The following is a 13,683-nucleotide window of genomic DNA, read 5'->3' on the forward strand; positions in this document are numbered from 1 at the left end:
CAACTTTGTCTTTTGCTGTGAACTAGTATATGTTTGTTATGTTCTATGAATCATTGAGATGTATAAAATTGCTTAACATATGCTTTTCAAATTTTTTATGAAGACGAGTTTAATGTGAGTGTTCCACATGAGCGCTGGACTAGCGTGTGAACGTTTGGAATTTATTACATTGTGGCCTCAATTAACTGCATGAACCACTGTAACAAGATACATAGTTGCTTATATGTCAGACAGCAGATTGTTGATTGTTAGCTGGTCGATAGCCTAGTGTTGAAGTGAGCTGAGACAATGTGCCGTGTTTTGCACAACTGCTTACAAGTGGGGTAGCACCAACAGTGTTTACAAGTACTTATGTATACGTCGGTGCACGGTTCTCGAATGAGTGCTCTATTTAATCAAAACACACACTTCTCGTATGATAAACCATGACAACTTATGTCTTACCATGCCATATTCATGAAAAAACTAGTGAGGACGCATCTGTTTCGGCAACAATTACGATGGTTCTCACATGATTCATGGGCACACAAAAGTAGCAGCAGTTCCGATAGACGGATTCAAACAGAGTACTAGCCCCAAAGGGGTCAATAATAGGCAAGGTTCGGATAATTAGACACAATCCAAACTATTATTAAACACTAGCTGGGGCAACTATTTCATGCCTCGATCTAATTTGGGGTGGACACAAGACGAACCTTGCCATGAACATCATCGAGGATGTCCCGCAGCAGCTCAATCCTGTGAACCTTCATGAAGACAACCTTGTGGCCTTGCCACTGATAAACTTGTTTGTGGAGGCATGCCACGTCATCTTCCTGCGTAAGCTTGACAAGAACAGTATTCCTCACAAACGAAGGAGTAGCTTTGAACTTCTTGTGCTTCAGTACACCCTGGACAACACGCCTGACAACAGTGAGGCTGGAATACAACTCTTCATTGGTATAACCGCAAATGGCTTCCAGGATCCAACAGCCTAAGAACTCTGTTTCCCCAGTGCGTATATTCAGGTCGTCCGCCTCATAGCGAGTGACATGTACAACCACACAATCCTTGTCTGCATCAGGGCTCTAATTGAAACAGAAACAAATTCTGAATTACTTTTCAGTATAAGAAACACAAGTTATTTAAACCACTACGTATACCATGGCATCGAAGCTAATAAAATTTTGCATTATTAATTCCTTTTCTAAAAAAATCACCACATACTTAGATGAAAAACCACAATCGAGATTGGCAAAGAAGGAAATCACCTTGGGCAGCTCAACGGGCGGGGGGGGGGGGGGGGACACATCCTCGAAGGGGGAAAACTGCTCCTGCAGTGCCACGGGGGTTGTAACCTCAAACGGGGCGTTGACCATCTCAGTATCTGGGGTCACCTCGGTGGTTGCCTCCATCTTCTTGGAGCTCTCTGTCTCGTGGGGATCAGCCTCCCGCATCTGCTCCAATATCGGCAGATCTTTGCCTGGTTCTCCTTGGTCCATCATGAAACTGACGAATACTAGGAGTCCACTGAAAGGAAAACACAATCGCAATGACAATGAAACAAAAAAGAGAGTGAGGATCGGTTACTGCTTTGCAAAAGTTCTTTTTTTCCTCTGAACGAAAATATACCAACATCACGGATCCGCTTACCTTCCCTTCGTTCGGAGAGAAGAACAGTGGCAGATGCAAGTGTTGCCTTTCTTGAAGACGGTGAGGGAGAAGGGGGTTCAGCGAAGAGTGAAATGATGGTTGCTTCGTCCGTCAAACTTAGACTGCGGGGAGGTGGGGTTTTGTGATACGACGGCTCGTTACTATCGCGCTACGATCGGGGTGACTCTCCGTGTGCATACTGCCTTCTAATTATGTGGATGGCATTTGTGCCCACGCACTGCATGGCCCGCATGTCGGTGAACAAAAGTATAACGACATTCAGTAGAGGGAGACGTTTCAATGACCTAGGAGGAGCCAGAAGCGGTAGAGTGTCTCCACTGTACTAGTAGTAATTGTTTTTCTGGGTAGCTGTAGAGTGTCTCCACTTTACTAGTAGTAATTGTTTCTCGGGTCCCAAGACAAAACAGCCCATCCACACTAGTAAATAGTAAAATCAATTCAAAAACCTGGGTGCTCTTCTTCCTCCTCGCTCCCACCCACCTCACGTCAGCTCGCTCCACTCGTACCCCCAAATTCCTCACCTCACTCCTACAAAAAACCCCAGCTCCCCTTCTTCCTCACTCCTACAGAAAACCCCCAGCTCCCCTTCTTCTTCGCTCGCACTACAACTAGGCTCGTCATTCGTTACTCTGCTCAAATCCGTGAGCGCGACGCGATGCCCTCAAGGAAAATGGAGTCGGCTGACCCCAACGCCAAGAAGATGAGGCTCCCGCCAGCGGCGACGCCTGTTGTAGATCCCGCACCCGGCAGCGCGGGGAGAAGCGGCGACCCCACCCCCACCGGATCCCAGGAACCCATAGAATCTCGGGTGGACCGCATTAGCGATCTCCCGGATGCCATCCTTGGGGAGATCATCTCGCTTCTCCCCACCAAGGATTGCTGCCGCACCCAAGTCCTCTCAATTCGGTGGCGCCCTCTATGGCGCGCCGTTCCCCTTAATCTCGACTGTCGTCAGCTATCTCTCTTCAATGATTTTGAAATCCCCAGAGCCGTCATCTCCTCCCACCAGGGCTCCGTTCAAAGCCTCTGCATCCCGTCATGCTACCTGAGCAAGCATACCATGCCCTGCATGGTGGACGCCTGACTGGAATCCCCTGAATTCACAGAACTACAGCTGCTTGAGTTCTACTATTCCCCTGGAAATCACATACCACATACTGAACGCCATGAACTTGTGCCCTCAGCACCGATGTCCATCTCGGGGTTTTCATCCTCTCTCCACACCGCCACCTTTGCGCAGTGCTACCTACCAGACAATCTGGTACTAAACCTTCGACTCCCATTTCTCAAGAAACTTTCACTTGTGCGGGTTCATATATCGGAGGCCTCATTGCACAGCATCATCCACTCCAGTTGCCCTGCGCTGGAGTGCTTGGTGCTTGTTTTCACAGTTAGAATCGGTTGTCTCCAAATAAAGTCGCCTAACCTTGTAAGAATTGGAATTTCTTTTGACGGAAGGCAGCTCATCATCCAAGATGCCCCTTCACTTCAAAGGTTGATCCTTGATTCTAGTTATTCACCGTTGCAAATAACCGTCCTCTCTGCGCCTAAACTAGAGACCTTGGATGTAATACTTGATCTCTGTGCTCATTTCAATATGGTGTTTGGCTCCATAGTTCTTCAGGTACTTTATATTATCATCTACACTTGTAACCATAAGCTTCATTTTAAATTTCTGCGCATAATTTATATATCATCTTGGAGTACACATTTTGTACTAATATTATGTTCTATTCTCAATGAAGAGTTTCACCATGGATGGCCTATCAATGGTGCTGGATTCTGTCAAGATCTTATATATCCAAATGAATAGTTTTGATCTGAACAAGATTATTGGCTTGCTGCAATGCTTTCCATGTCTGGAGAAGTTGTATATAAAGGTGATAATTTCACGCACATTGGAAGCCCGCATATAGTGTACTAGAATTAACCGTTCAGCTGTTGCTCTTTCGACACTCTTCTTTTAGACCTTAACTGTTTTCAATCTTCATGTCTATTTAGGCAACAGGACGGGGTAAGAAAGTTATAACCAATCGGTGGATTCGTAAGCATTGGGATTTTCTCACTTCTCATGAGATTCGATTGAAGACAATAACACTAGAACGATATGTAGCCAACCGTGCAAACACAAGATTTGTCACATTCTTCCTACTGAATGCGAGGTTACTATTGTCCATCAGGCTTAAGTTTATCAGCAGGATGGTTTTGACGGATGGGTATGTCGAAGAGCAAAAAAAGGAGTTTCAGGTGGGAAAAAGAGCTTCTAAACGTGTCGGGCTTCTATTTACAACATATTGTGGTCATAATCCAGTAAATTTTACGACCCAGGATGTTCATTCTATGGACCTGACCGATCCATTTGACTGTGACTGCCGAAAACAGTGCTGGAGTTAGATGTTGTTGCCCTTTTCAATCTGGTTTTTTTTGTAAACCTGATGAACAATTAACCCTCGTTCTTTTGTACAGTTTGTAAGCTGGAGTTAGATGTTCCCGCCCTTTTCAACTCAGTTGTGACTGTCATATTTTCTTTGAAACAAGGCAAATGGCTTGCCATTCGTTTAATTTAGAGTGAAATATTCTAACAAATCCAAACCAAGGGAAATAACATCACTCTCGCTGGCTGCTTGAGCTCACTGTGCATTACAGAAGCCAAGTGATTAGCCCCCACCAGCACCCACAAACTTATTTCGAACTAGCACATCAAATGGGCTGTAAATTTTCATAGGAAAGGCTGCATGACCGTGACAGATTTGCATTTTGACATTTGGGACCCGCGAGGAAATAGCCTATCCAAGGTGGTGTCGACTTACTAGCCAGTCAACAAACGATTTTGCCTACCAGCCGTTGGATTGACATCCAACATCTGTCATGTATCTTCTATCTCTTGTCTTCTTCTTCCTCCAATCGCCCAAACCAAACCACCCCGTCGGCTCCGCCTGCTCCCGCCTCCCATGGCTGGTTGTGCCTCCGCCGCCCTACCGTACGTACCCTCCAACGTTGGCCAGTCCCTCCCTCTATTCCCCCACACGTCCTGTTATTCTCCGGCGATGTCAGCCCCAACATGCACCCGTGCCCGAACCAGTCAACCCTCGTACTCCCCTCCGCCTGCGACTGGACCGACGCATCTTCAACAGCTCCTGTTCGTTCCGTCCGAGGCCTCGTCGTCGTCCTCCGCCTTGCGGCCTTGGTTCGCTCGCCGTGCGCGATGCGCCGCCCTCTTGCGTTGTCAACGTCGTCAACAACCGAGAGGAACAAGGAGATGAATGTACATGGAGAGGATGACAGTAGGGACCCACCAGCATCATGGCAGTACACAAGCAAGTGCCTCTATAGTACAAGCCCAAAAATATGGTTCCTCATAATGGTTGGACATCTGGGGCTCACGCCATTGTCAACGTAGTCAATAAACGAGAGAATTACACTACGAGCGGCTGACACCAGGGACCCAGCAAGTCGTGCAGTTTTTTTGAGGAACAAGCAGTTGTTATTTATACTAGGTTTAGTGACGGATCAGGGTAACAACGGGGCTGTGGCCCGTCTAGCCAGGGTTTTATTTATGTTTACCACATCATGAGCCCAGTTGTGTTTTTTTCTTGCTGAAAATGGCTAGCCCAATCCTATTTTTTTAAAAGAAATACCCAAACAAGGCCTACTTGCTTTATCGGCCCAGTTGGGCTGCAAATCTTTCAAGACGAGGAGAGTTTCATTCGGTTTGCCCAGAAATGGGCTGTACATTTTTAAAACACATCAAACCGGGAATTAGTTTCAATTTTTTTCATTACAAGATCTTAAATTCCATTGATTTTTATGCGTGGACAATTATTTGGATTTTATATTTATATAAATTATTTTTCAAAATAGTTTGAATGTGAATCGATATTTCTGGATTAAAATAGTTGACCGCACCAAAATATGCAAAATTTCGTATACTTTTTAACCGTGGCCACAATATGAGGTGTGATGCTAGCAAAAAGAAGATGGGCTCCAAAAAAATTCTTAAGAATTAGCAAATGGGCTGTACATTATTAGAAATAATGGCAGATGGGATGTATGCTATTTTCCATAGATTTGAGGCTGACTTGTGCGCCTACTACAGGTTGACGCGTATGCTTTCATAAAAAAAGGTTGATGCACACGCAATACCCTGTCAACTTAGTCAACACAAGAGAGCAGTGACTGTTGGATGTCCATCCAACAGCTGTCATGCTTCTTCAATCTCTGCTCTTCATGCTCAAGCTGCTCAAACAAGCGCCGGCGGGACTGCCTGCTCCCTCCTCCCGCGGCCGGCCATGCTGCCGCGCAGGCCTCACGGCCCCACCATACTCCCATCGCTGGCCTAGCCATCCCTCTACTCACCCACACATGCTGTTATTCTCCGGCGACGGTAGACGAACCAGTAAACCCTCGTACTCCTCCGCGTGGGAAACAACTACCGAGTATTCCCCGGCTCCATGTCGTTCCCTTCCTAGGCCTCCTCGTCGTCCACCGCCCTGGTGCTCTCGGCGCGGCCTGGTCAACGTGGTCTATGAACGACATCCATCAGAAATGGACTGTACGTGGAGAGGCTGACAGCTGGGTCCACGGCCGCACGCAAGGAAATGCCTCGTTATTACACGCAAAATAATGATTCCTCCACCTGACAGCTAGGACCCACAGGAAGGGCCTCTGTATTTCGCAAAAAAAAGTTCCCCCCGCTGACAGGTCGGACCCACCAGCTATATCTTCACACGCAAGGAAGTGCCTCCTTATTACACCCAAAAAATGAATACCCCCTGATAGCTGGGACCCACCATATTGTTGGGCTGACTTGTGGGCCTACTAAGTTGACAGGGACGGAGAGCTTTGTCAACTTAGTCAATACTCCGGTGACCGTATGATGTCCATCCAACGGCCGTAGTGCTTCTTCAACCACTGGTCTTCTTGCTCCAGCCGCCCAAAGCAACGCCGGTCGTGTCGCCTGCTCCTGCCTCCCATGGCCGGCTGTGCTACCGCGGAGGCCTCACTGCCCCCATACTACTCCCACCACTGGCCAGACAATCCCTCCACTCACCCACACCCCCTGTTATTCTGCGGCAACGGTAGCCTCACACCGCAGCCGAACCAGTGAACGCTCGTACTCCTCTCTGCGTGGGCATCCACTGCCACGTCTTGCACGGCTCCACGTCGTCCCCTTCCTAGGCCTCGCCGTCGTCCTCCGCTGTGGCGATCTTGGCGCGGCGTGGTCAATGTGGTCAACGACCGACTTCCATCGGAAGAGTACTGTACGTGGAGAGGCTGACAGCTGGGTCCACGGCAGCCGCAAGGAAGTGCCTCCTTATTACACGGAAAATAATTATTCCTCCACCTGATAGCGGGGACCCACCGGACGGGCCACCAGTATTTTGCGAAAAAAATCGTTTCCCCTTGACTACTGGGCCCACCGGACGGGCCACCGTATTTCGCGAAAAAACGTTCCCCCCGCTGTCAGCTCGGACCCACCGGAAGTGCCTCCTTATTACGCACAAAAAAAAGAATACTCCCCCGGCTAGCTGGGACCCACCTTGCTGGGAGGCTGACTTGTGGGCCTACTAAGTTGACGGGGATGAAGGGCTTTGTCAACTTAGTTAATATGAACGATTCTAGATCCAGTGACCGTACGATGTCCATCCAACGGCCGTAGTGCTTCTTCAATGTAGCGACCCGACCTTAGATGGTCAAGTCTCTGTGCTTCATTGTCATCCCTGGATCGGTAATGCTGACACACACAGTACTCGAGGATTTATAACAAAGTAGCAATCACACACTTATTACATCGAATGTCTCCAAACAGAACTTATTACAATAATATGGCTTAAGGCCATCTAATGCGATAACAGCGGAAGGCTTGGAAGATAAAGCGAGTCCATCAACTCCAACGGCATAGCTGAGCTGCACGGCAACGACCTAACGAACCTTACTCCTCGTCTGAAAAGTCTGCAACATAATACGTTGCAGCCCGAAACGGGTCAGCATATGGAATATGCTGGCAATATAATGCAGTAGAGCAGAAACAGAATAATGCTATCACTACATGCATATATGGCTGGTGGAAAGCTGTATGGTTGTAGTTTTGCGAAAAGCCAATTTTTCCCTACAACAACGGAATAGATTTTAATTTACTATCATGGTGGTTGAAACATCATTGAGAAGGTATCCCCAACTCAATCCCAATTTAAAGTAAATTATCATACCAACAGTTTTAATTAAGCATGGTGAGATACATGCGATAACCCAAGTACTAGATACTCAAGAATTGTCCATAACCGGGACACGGCTAATCATGATTAGTTTGTACACTCTGCAGAGGTTTGCGCACTTTTCCCCACAAGACTCGATCTCCTCCGTTGGATTTCTCGCACTACATGATGTTTGAGAAACGGATGACCGAGACACAGTCTTTCAGAAGCATTAACTCTCTACTCCGGATAGACTATACCACCTACAACCCACTACCTGCTAGTCTATCTCTTCAAGAGCTTCACGCAACTTACTCAACTATGCTAGAGCCCACAATAGCTTGTGGCTGCACACGGAAGTTTCTAGCATGAATAATCTTATGATCCCTTTGAGCCTGGGTGGCGGTCCATAGGAAGATCACACGGGTACCCCGGGATTTCCAAAAAAACAGACAACACTGGGTTCCCCAGGTGCCTCAATCCACCCAGTTGTTTGATTAAGTTGTCACCTTAAGTTGAACCATTAATTACCAATCTCACAGCTGACATGAATTTCACTCAAACCCAAACCACGTCTATGAGCATAGCATAGCAATATAAGCAATACGTAGAAGTAACTCCCAAGGGTTTGAATGTAACAGGGCAATAGGTTCTATCTCAGCAACTACTTCCCAGCCCACAAGTTAATGACATCCTAATCATGCAATGTTTGAGGATTGGAACTAATGCATAAAAACTGGGTAATAATGGGATATGATCAAAGTGTTACTTGCCTTGCTGACGATCCGCGAATCCTAGAGACTCGTAGTAACACGCTTCGCACTCCGGGAATTCTATCACAAGCAAACAATAACATACATAAGTAACAAGCAACGATGCACAAGCAAAACTCAAATAAGAGAGGTTGACCAGAAAGTTCAACTTTAAGAACTCCAGTACGCAAAAAGAATCAAATCAAACGGAGCAACGAAACTCGAACGGCGAAAGAAAGAAGCTTCGTTTACTAATCTGAAACTAGGTCAAATTTTACACTAACAAAAACTTGTTTGAGTTGGTTAAACGGAGAGAGGGTTTCGAGACGAAACTCCAGGCGCTTGAATCGCCTGATTCCGACTAACGAGCTAAAAGATAAATAGAAACTAAGATCGGATCAGAAATCGCGATCAGGAGAAATCACGGAATAAATCCGATCAAAGAAAACTGACGAACGGACTAACGAACGTGCGTTCGTTAGCTGTATCTAACGGGCGAAAAACCGTTCGTTAAAACGAACGTTCGGACGAACGTCCGCTAACTAGAAGAACCGAGAAAAACCGGCGAATCCGAAAAAAAACGGATCTAGGGTTTTCAAAAAAACCGAACGGTAAAAACTGGCGGCGGGGCGCGGCGGCTACCTTCGGCGGGAGGTCCGGCGAGGCAGGCAGCGACGGGGCGGCGGCCTGCGAGGCGGCGGCGCTCGGCGGCAGGCGGCGGCGGTGGCTAGGCGGCGCGGGCGGCGAGGCTTGGCGCGGCGCGGGCTGCGGTGGTGCGGTGGGGTGTTTGGGGCGGCAGGGCGGCGGTATATAAAGGGCGGGGCGGGGCGTCTTGGAGGAGGGGGCAAGGCGCGGCGGCGGAGAGGAGTCCGGCTCGGACTCCTAGTCCGAGTCGGCGGCGACGGCGTGTGCGCGCGCAGGAGGCGGCGGCGGCGGCCTGGCACGGCGGCCTGGCGCGGCTGGGCCTTAGCCGGCGCGGGGACTTTTTTTTAAATAATTCCGCCAACAGAAGAAAAATCCTAGAAAAATAAATAAAAATCTAAAAATGTCAAAACAAATTTTCACCGTCTAAATAAAATATTTAGGACGAGCTGAACATTTTCTTGGCCCTAAAATGCAATTTTAAAAAACATGCAATTTTTCTAATGCAAATAAAATCCAAATAAAATCCAATAAAAAAATCAATTTAATGATTTTAATATTTTTCCTCCAATATTTCATTTATTTTGGAGAAGTCATATTATCTCCTCTCTTTAATTTTTAATGTGAAATATTTTCAGAGAGAAATAATTAAAATCAAATCCTCTTTTCATTATTTGATAAAAGCATCAAATATGAAGACCGGGAAATCCCCAACTCTCTCCGAGGGTCCTTGAGATGCTTAGGATTTCGAGGATTATGGAACGGAAAAGCAGTAAAACATGATATGCATGGATGATCTATGTATAACATTCCAAATTGAAAATTTGGGATGTTACAAACCTACCCCCCCTTAAGATGAATCTCGCCCTCGAGATTCGGGTTGGCTAGAAAATAGGTATGGGTGGTCCTTGCGGAGATCATCCTCTTGTTCCCAGGTAGCTTCATCCTCGGTATGGTTGCTCCACTAAACTTTACAAAACTTGATAACCTTACTGCGGGTGACTCTGCTGGAAAACTCAAGAATCTTAACTGGTTTCTCCTCGTAAGTCAAATCACTGTCCAACTGAATCGCCTCCAAGGGTACTGTATCTCTTAATGGTATTTCTGCCATCTCAGCATGACACTTCTTCAGCTGTGAAACATGGAACACATCGTGGACTCCTGACAATCCCTCAGGTAACTCCAACTTGTAGGCGACTTCTCCCATCCGTTCCAAAATGTGATACGGTCCTACAAATCTCGGGGCTAGCTTTCCTTTAACTCTAAAACGTTTCACTCCTCGCAAGGGCGATACTCGCAGATATGCTCTATCTCCAATTTCGTAGGTTACCTCCTTGCGTTTTGAGTCTGCATAACTTTTCTTCCTGGACTGAGCAATCTTCAGTCGGTCTCGGATCAGTTTTACCTTCTCCTCAGATTCTTTAATCAAGTCTGGTCCAAACAACTGTCGGTCTCCTACCTCATCCCACATCAATGGTGTTCTGCACCTGCGTCCATACAGGGCTTCAAACGGTGCCATCTTCAAGCTGGCTTGGTAGCTATTATTGTATGAGAACTCTGCATACGGCAAATTGTCATCCCAACTGGATCCATAATCTAGCGCACAGGCTCTCAACATGTCCTCCAAAGTTTGATTGACTCTCTCAGTCTGTCCATCTGTCTGCGGGTGAAACGCTGTACTGAACTCCAATCTCGTTCCCAAAGTCTGGTGTAACTGATGCCAAAACTTTGAAGTAAACTGTGTTCCTCGATCCGACACGATGGTCCTCGGAACTCCATGCAGACATACGATTTTGGACATATAGATCTTGGCCAACTTTGCACTTGTATAGGTGGTCTTCAATGGGATGAAGTGAGCTACTTTGGTCAAACGATCAACTACTACCCATATGGAATCATATCCTGCTTTAGTCCTGGGTAATCCGGTGATAAAGTCCATGCCAAGTTTATCCCACTTCCATTCGGGTATCGGCATAGGCTGTAACAGTCCTGCTGGCTTCTGATGTTCTGCCTTAACTCTCTGACATACATCACATATGGCTACATACTCGGCAATATCCTTCTTCATACCAGTCCACCAGAAATGTTCCTTCAAATCCAAATACATCTTGGTGTTTCCGGGGTGTATCGAGTATGGTGAGTCATGGGCCTCTTGAAGTATTAACTTCCTGATCTCCTGGTTGTTGGGCACATAAATTCGGTCCTCAAACCATAGGGTATCGTGCTCATCCTCACGAAAACCTTTGGCCTTTCCTTTGCCCATCTTCTCCTTTATCTCGGCAATCTCTTTATCATCTTTCTGAGCTTCCCGAATCTTGTCCAGCAATGTCGACTAAACCTCCATTGCAGCAATGAACCTTCTAGGTACAATCTCTAACAAAAGTTCCATGATGTCCTTTGCTAATTCCTTTGGCAGTCCTTTACTTTCAACGGTATTAGCATAACTCTTCTGACTCAATGCATCTGCTACGACATTGGCCTTACCTGGATGATAGTGTAGCTTCATGTCATAATCCTTTATAAGCTCCAACCATCTCCTCTGCCTAAGGTTCAGCTCCTTCTGGGTGAAGATGTACTTCAAACTCTTGTGATCCATGTACACATCACAACGGTTTCCAATAAGGTAATGTCTCCAAGTCTTCAACGCATGCACTACGGCTGCTAGCTCCAAATCATGCGTGGCATAATTCAACTCATGAGGTTTTAGTTGTCGTGAGGCATACGAAACAACTCTTCCGTCCTGCATAAGCACACATCCAAGTCCTAAGCGAGAGGCGTCGCAATACACTTGGAACTCCTTATGTATATTTGGCAGTACTAGCACTGGGGCTGTAGTCAAACGTTTCTTCAACTCCTGGAAACTTGCTTCACAATCTTCTGTCCATTTAAACTTGGTATCCTTCTTCAACAGTTCAGTCATTGGTTTTGCAATCTTGGAAAAATTCTCAATGAATCTCCGGTAGTATCCTGCGAGTCCAAGAAAACTGCGAATCTCGCTAACTGAGGTGGGTGTCAACCATTTAGTGACTGACTGAACCTTGCTGGGGTCTACTGCTATACCTTCTCCTGATATAACCTGTCCAAGGAATCCGACTTCCTTCAGCCAAAACTCGCATTTGCTAAACTTAGCATACAACTGGTGTTCCCTGAGCTTCTCGAGAACTACACGCAAATGCTCTTTGTGCTCCTCCTCATTCTTCGAGTATACCCCGATATCATCAATAAACACCATAACAAACTTGTCCAAATACTCCATGAACACCTTGTTCATCATGCTCATGAAATAGGCAGGGGCGTTAGTCAGTCCAAACGACATGACCATGTACTCGTATAATCCATATCGCGTTGTGAACGCCGTCTTTGGTATGTCCTTCTCTCGTATCTTCAACTGATGATACCCCAATCGCAAATCGATCTTTGAAAACACTTTAGCTCCTTGTAACTGATCAAACAGATCATTGATCATCGGTAGTGGGTACTTGTTCTTTTCATTCAATGCTCGATAATCAACAACTATCCTCAGGGATTTATCCTTCTTCTCAACCAAAAGTACTGGGGCTCCCCAAGGTGATGAACTTCTTTGGATATATCCTTTCTCCAATAACTCCTTGATCTGTTTCTTAATTTCTTCTAGATCATTTGCGGGCATCCGATAGGGTCTCTTGGATATTGGTCCTGTTCCTGGTAACAGCTCTATCAAAAAATCAATATCTCTGTCCGGTGGCATGCCTGGTAACTCCTCTGGGAAAACATCCGGGTAATCCTTCACTACAGGCATTTCCTCCTGAACAACTCCCGTAAGGGCATTCACTTGACTCCTCCTAGGCACATGCCTAGATACATACTTAATCCTTTTTCCTTCCGGGGTGGTGAGATAAATCGACTTACTAGCATAGTCAATGCTTCCTCCAAACTTTGACATCCAGTCCATACCCAATATCACATCCAATCCTTGTGACTCCAAGATAATTAGGTCGGACGGAAAAACATGTGTACCAATGGTTAAGGGTATCTGGTCACACCATCGGCTAGCCATATACTCTGCTCCGGGTGAACTCACTAAAAGAGGGGTCCTAAGGGTTTGGGTTGGTAGTTTAAACTTATCCACGGATCCCCTTGATATGTATGAATGCGATGCACCAGTATCGAAAAGAACAAGAGCGGTAAATGACTTAACCAAAAACTTACCTATTACCGCGTCCGGCTGCTCTTCAGCCTCCTCCACGTTAACGTGGTTCACTTGTCGTTTGTTGAATGGATTGGGCTTCTTCCCAGTGCTTCCATTTCCATTTCCATTCCTTCCTTCGGGGCAATCATTGGCATAGTGCCCTGTCTTCCCGCACTTAAAACAGGTAACCTGACTTAGGTCTCTTTTGGTGGGAGTGGACGGGTTGGAGCGGTTCTGATTGTTGTTAGCTCTGTTCCCATTCCCATTCTTAGCA

The sequence above is a fragment of the Triticum urartu genome, chromosome 6A (assembly GCF_056163025.1).
Source record: "Triticum urartu cultivar PI428250 chromosome 6A, HENAU_Tu73, whole genome shotgun sequence".
In the NCBI taxonomy this organism is placed as follows: domain Eukaryota; kingdom Viridiplantae; phylum Streptophyta; class Magnoliopsida; order Poales; family Poaceae; genus Triticum; species Triticum urartu.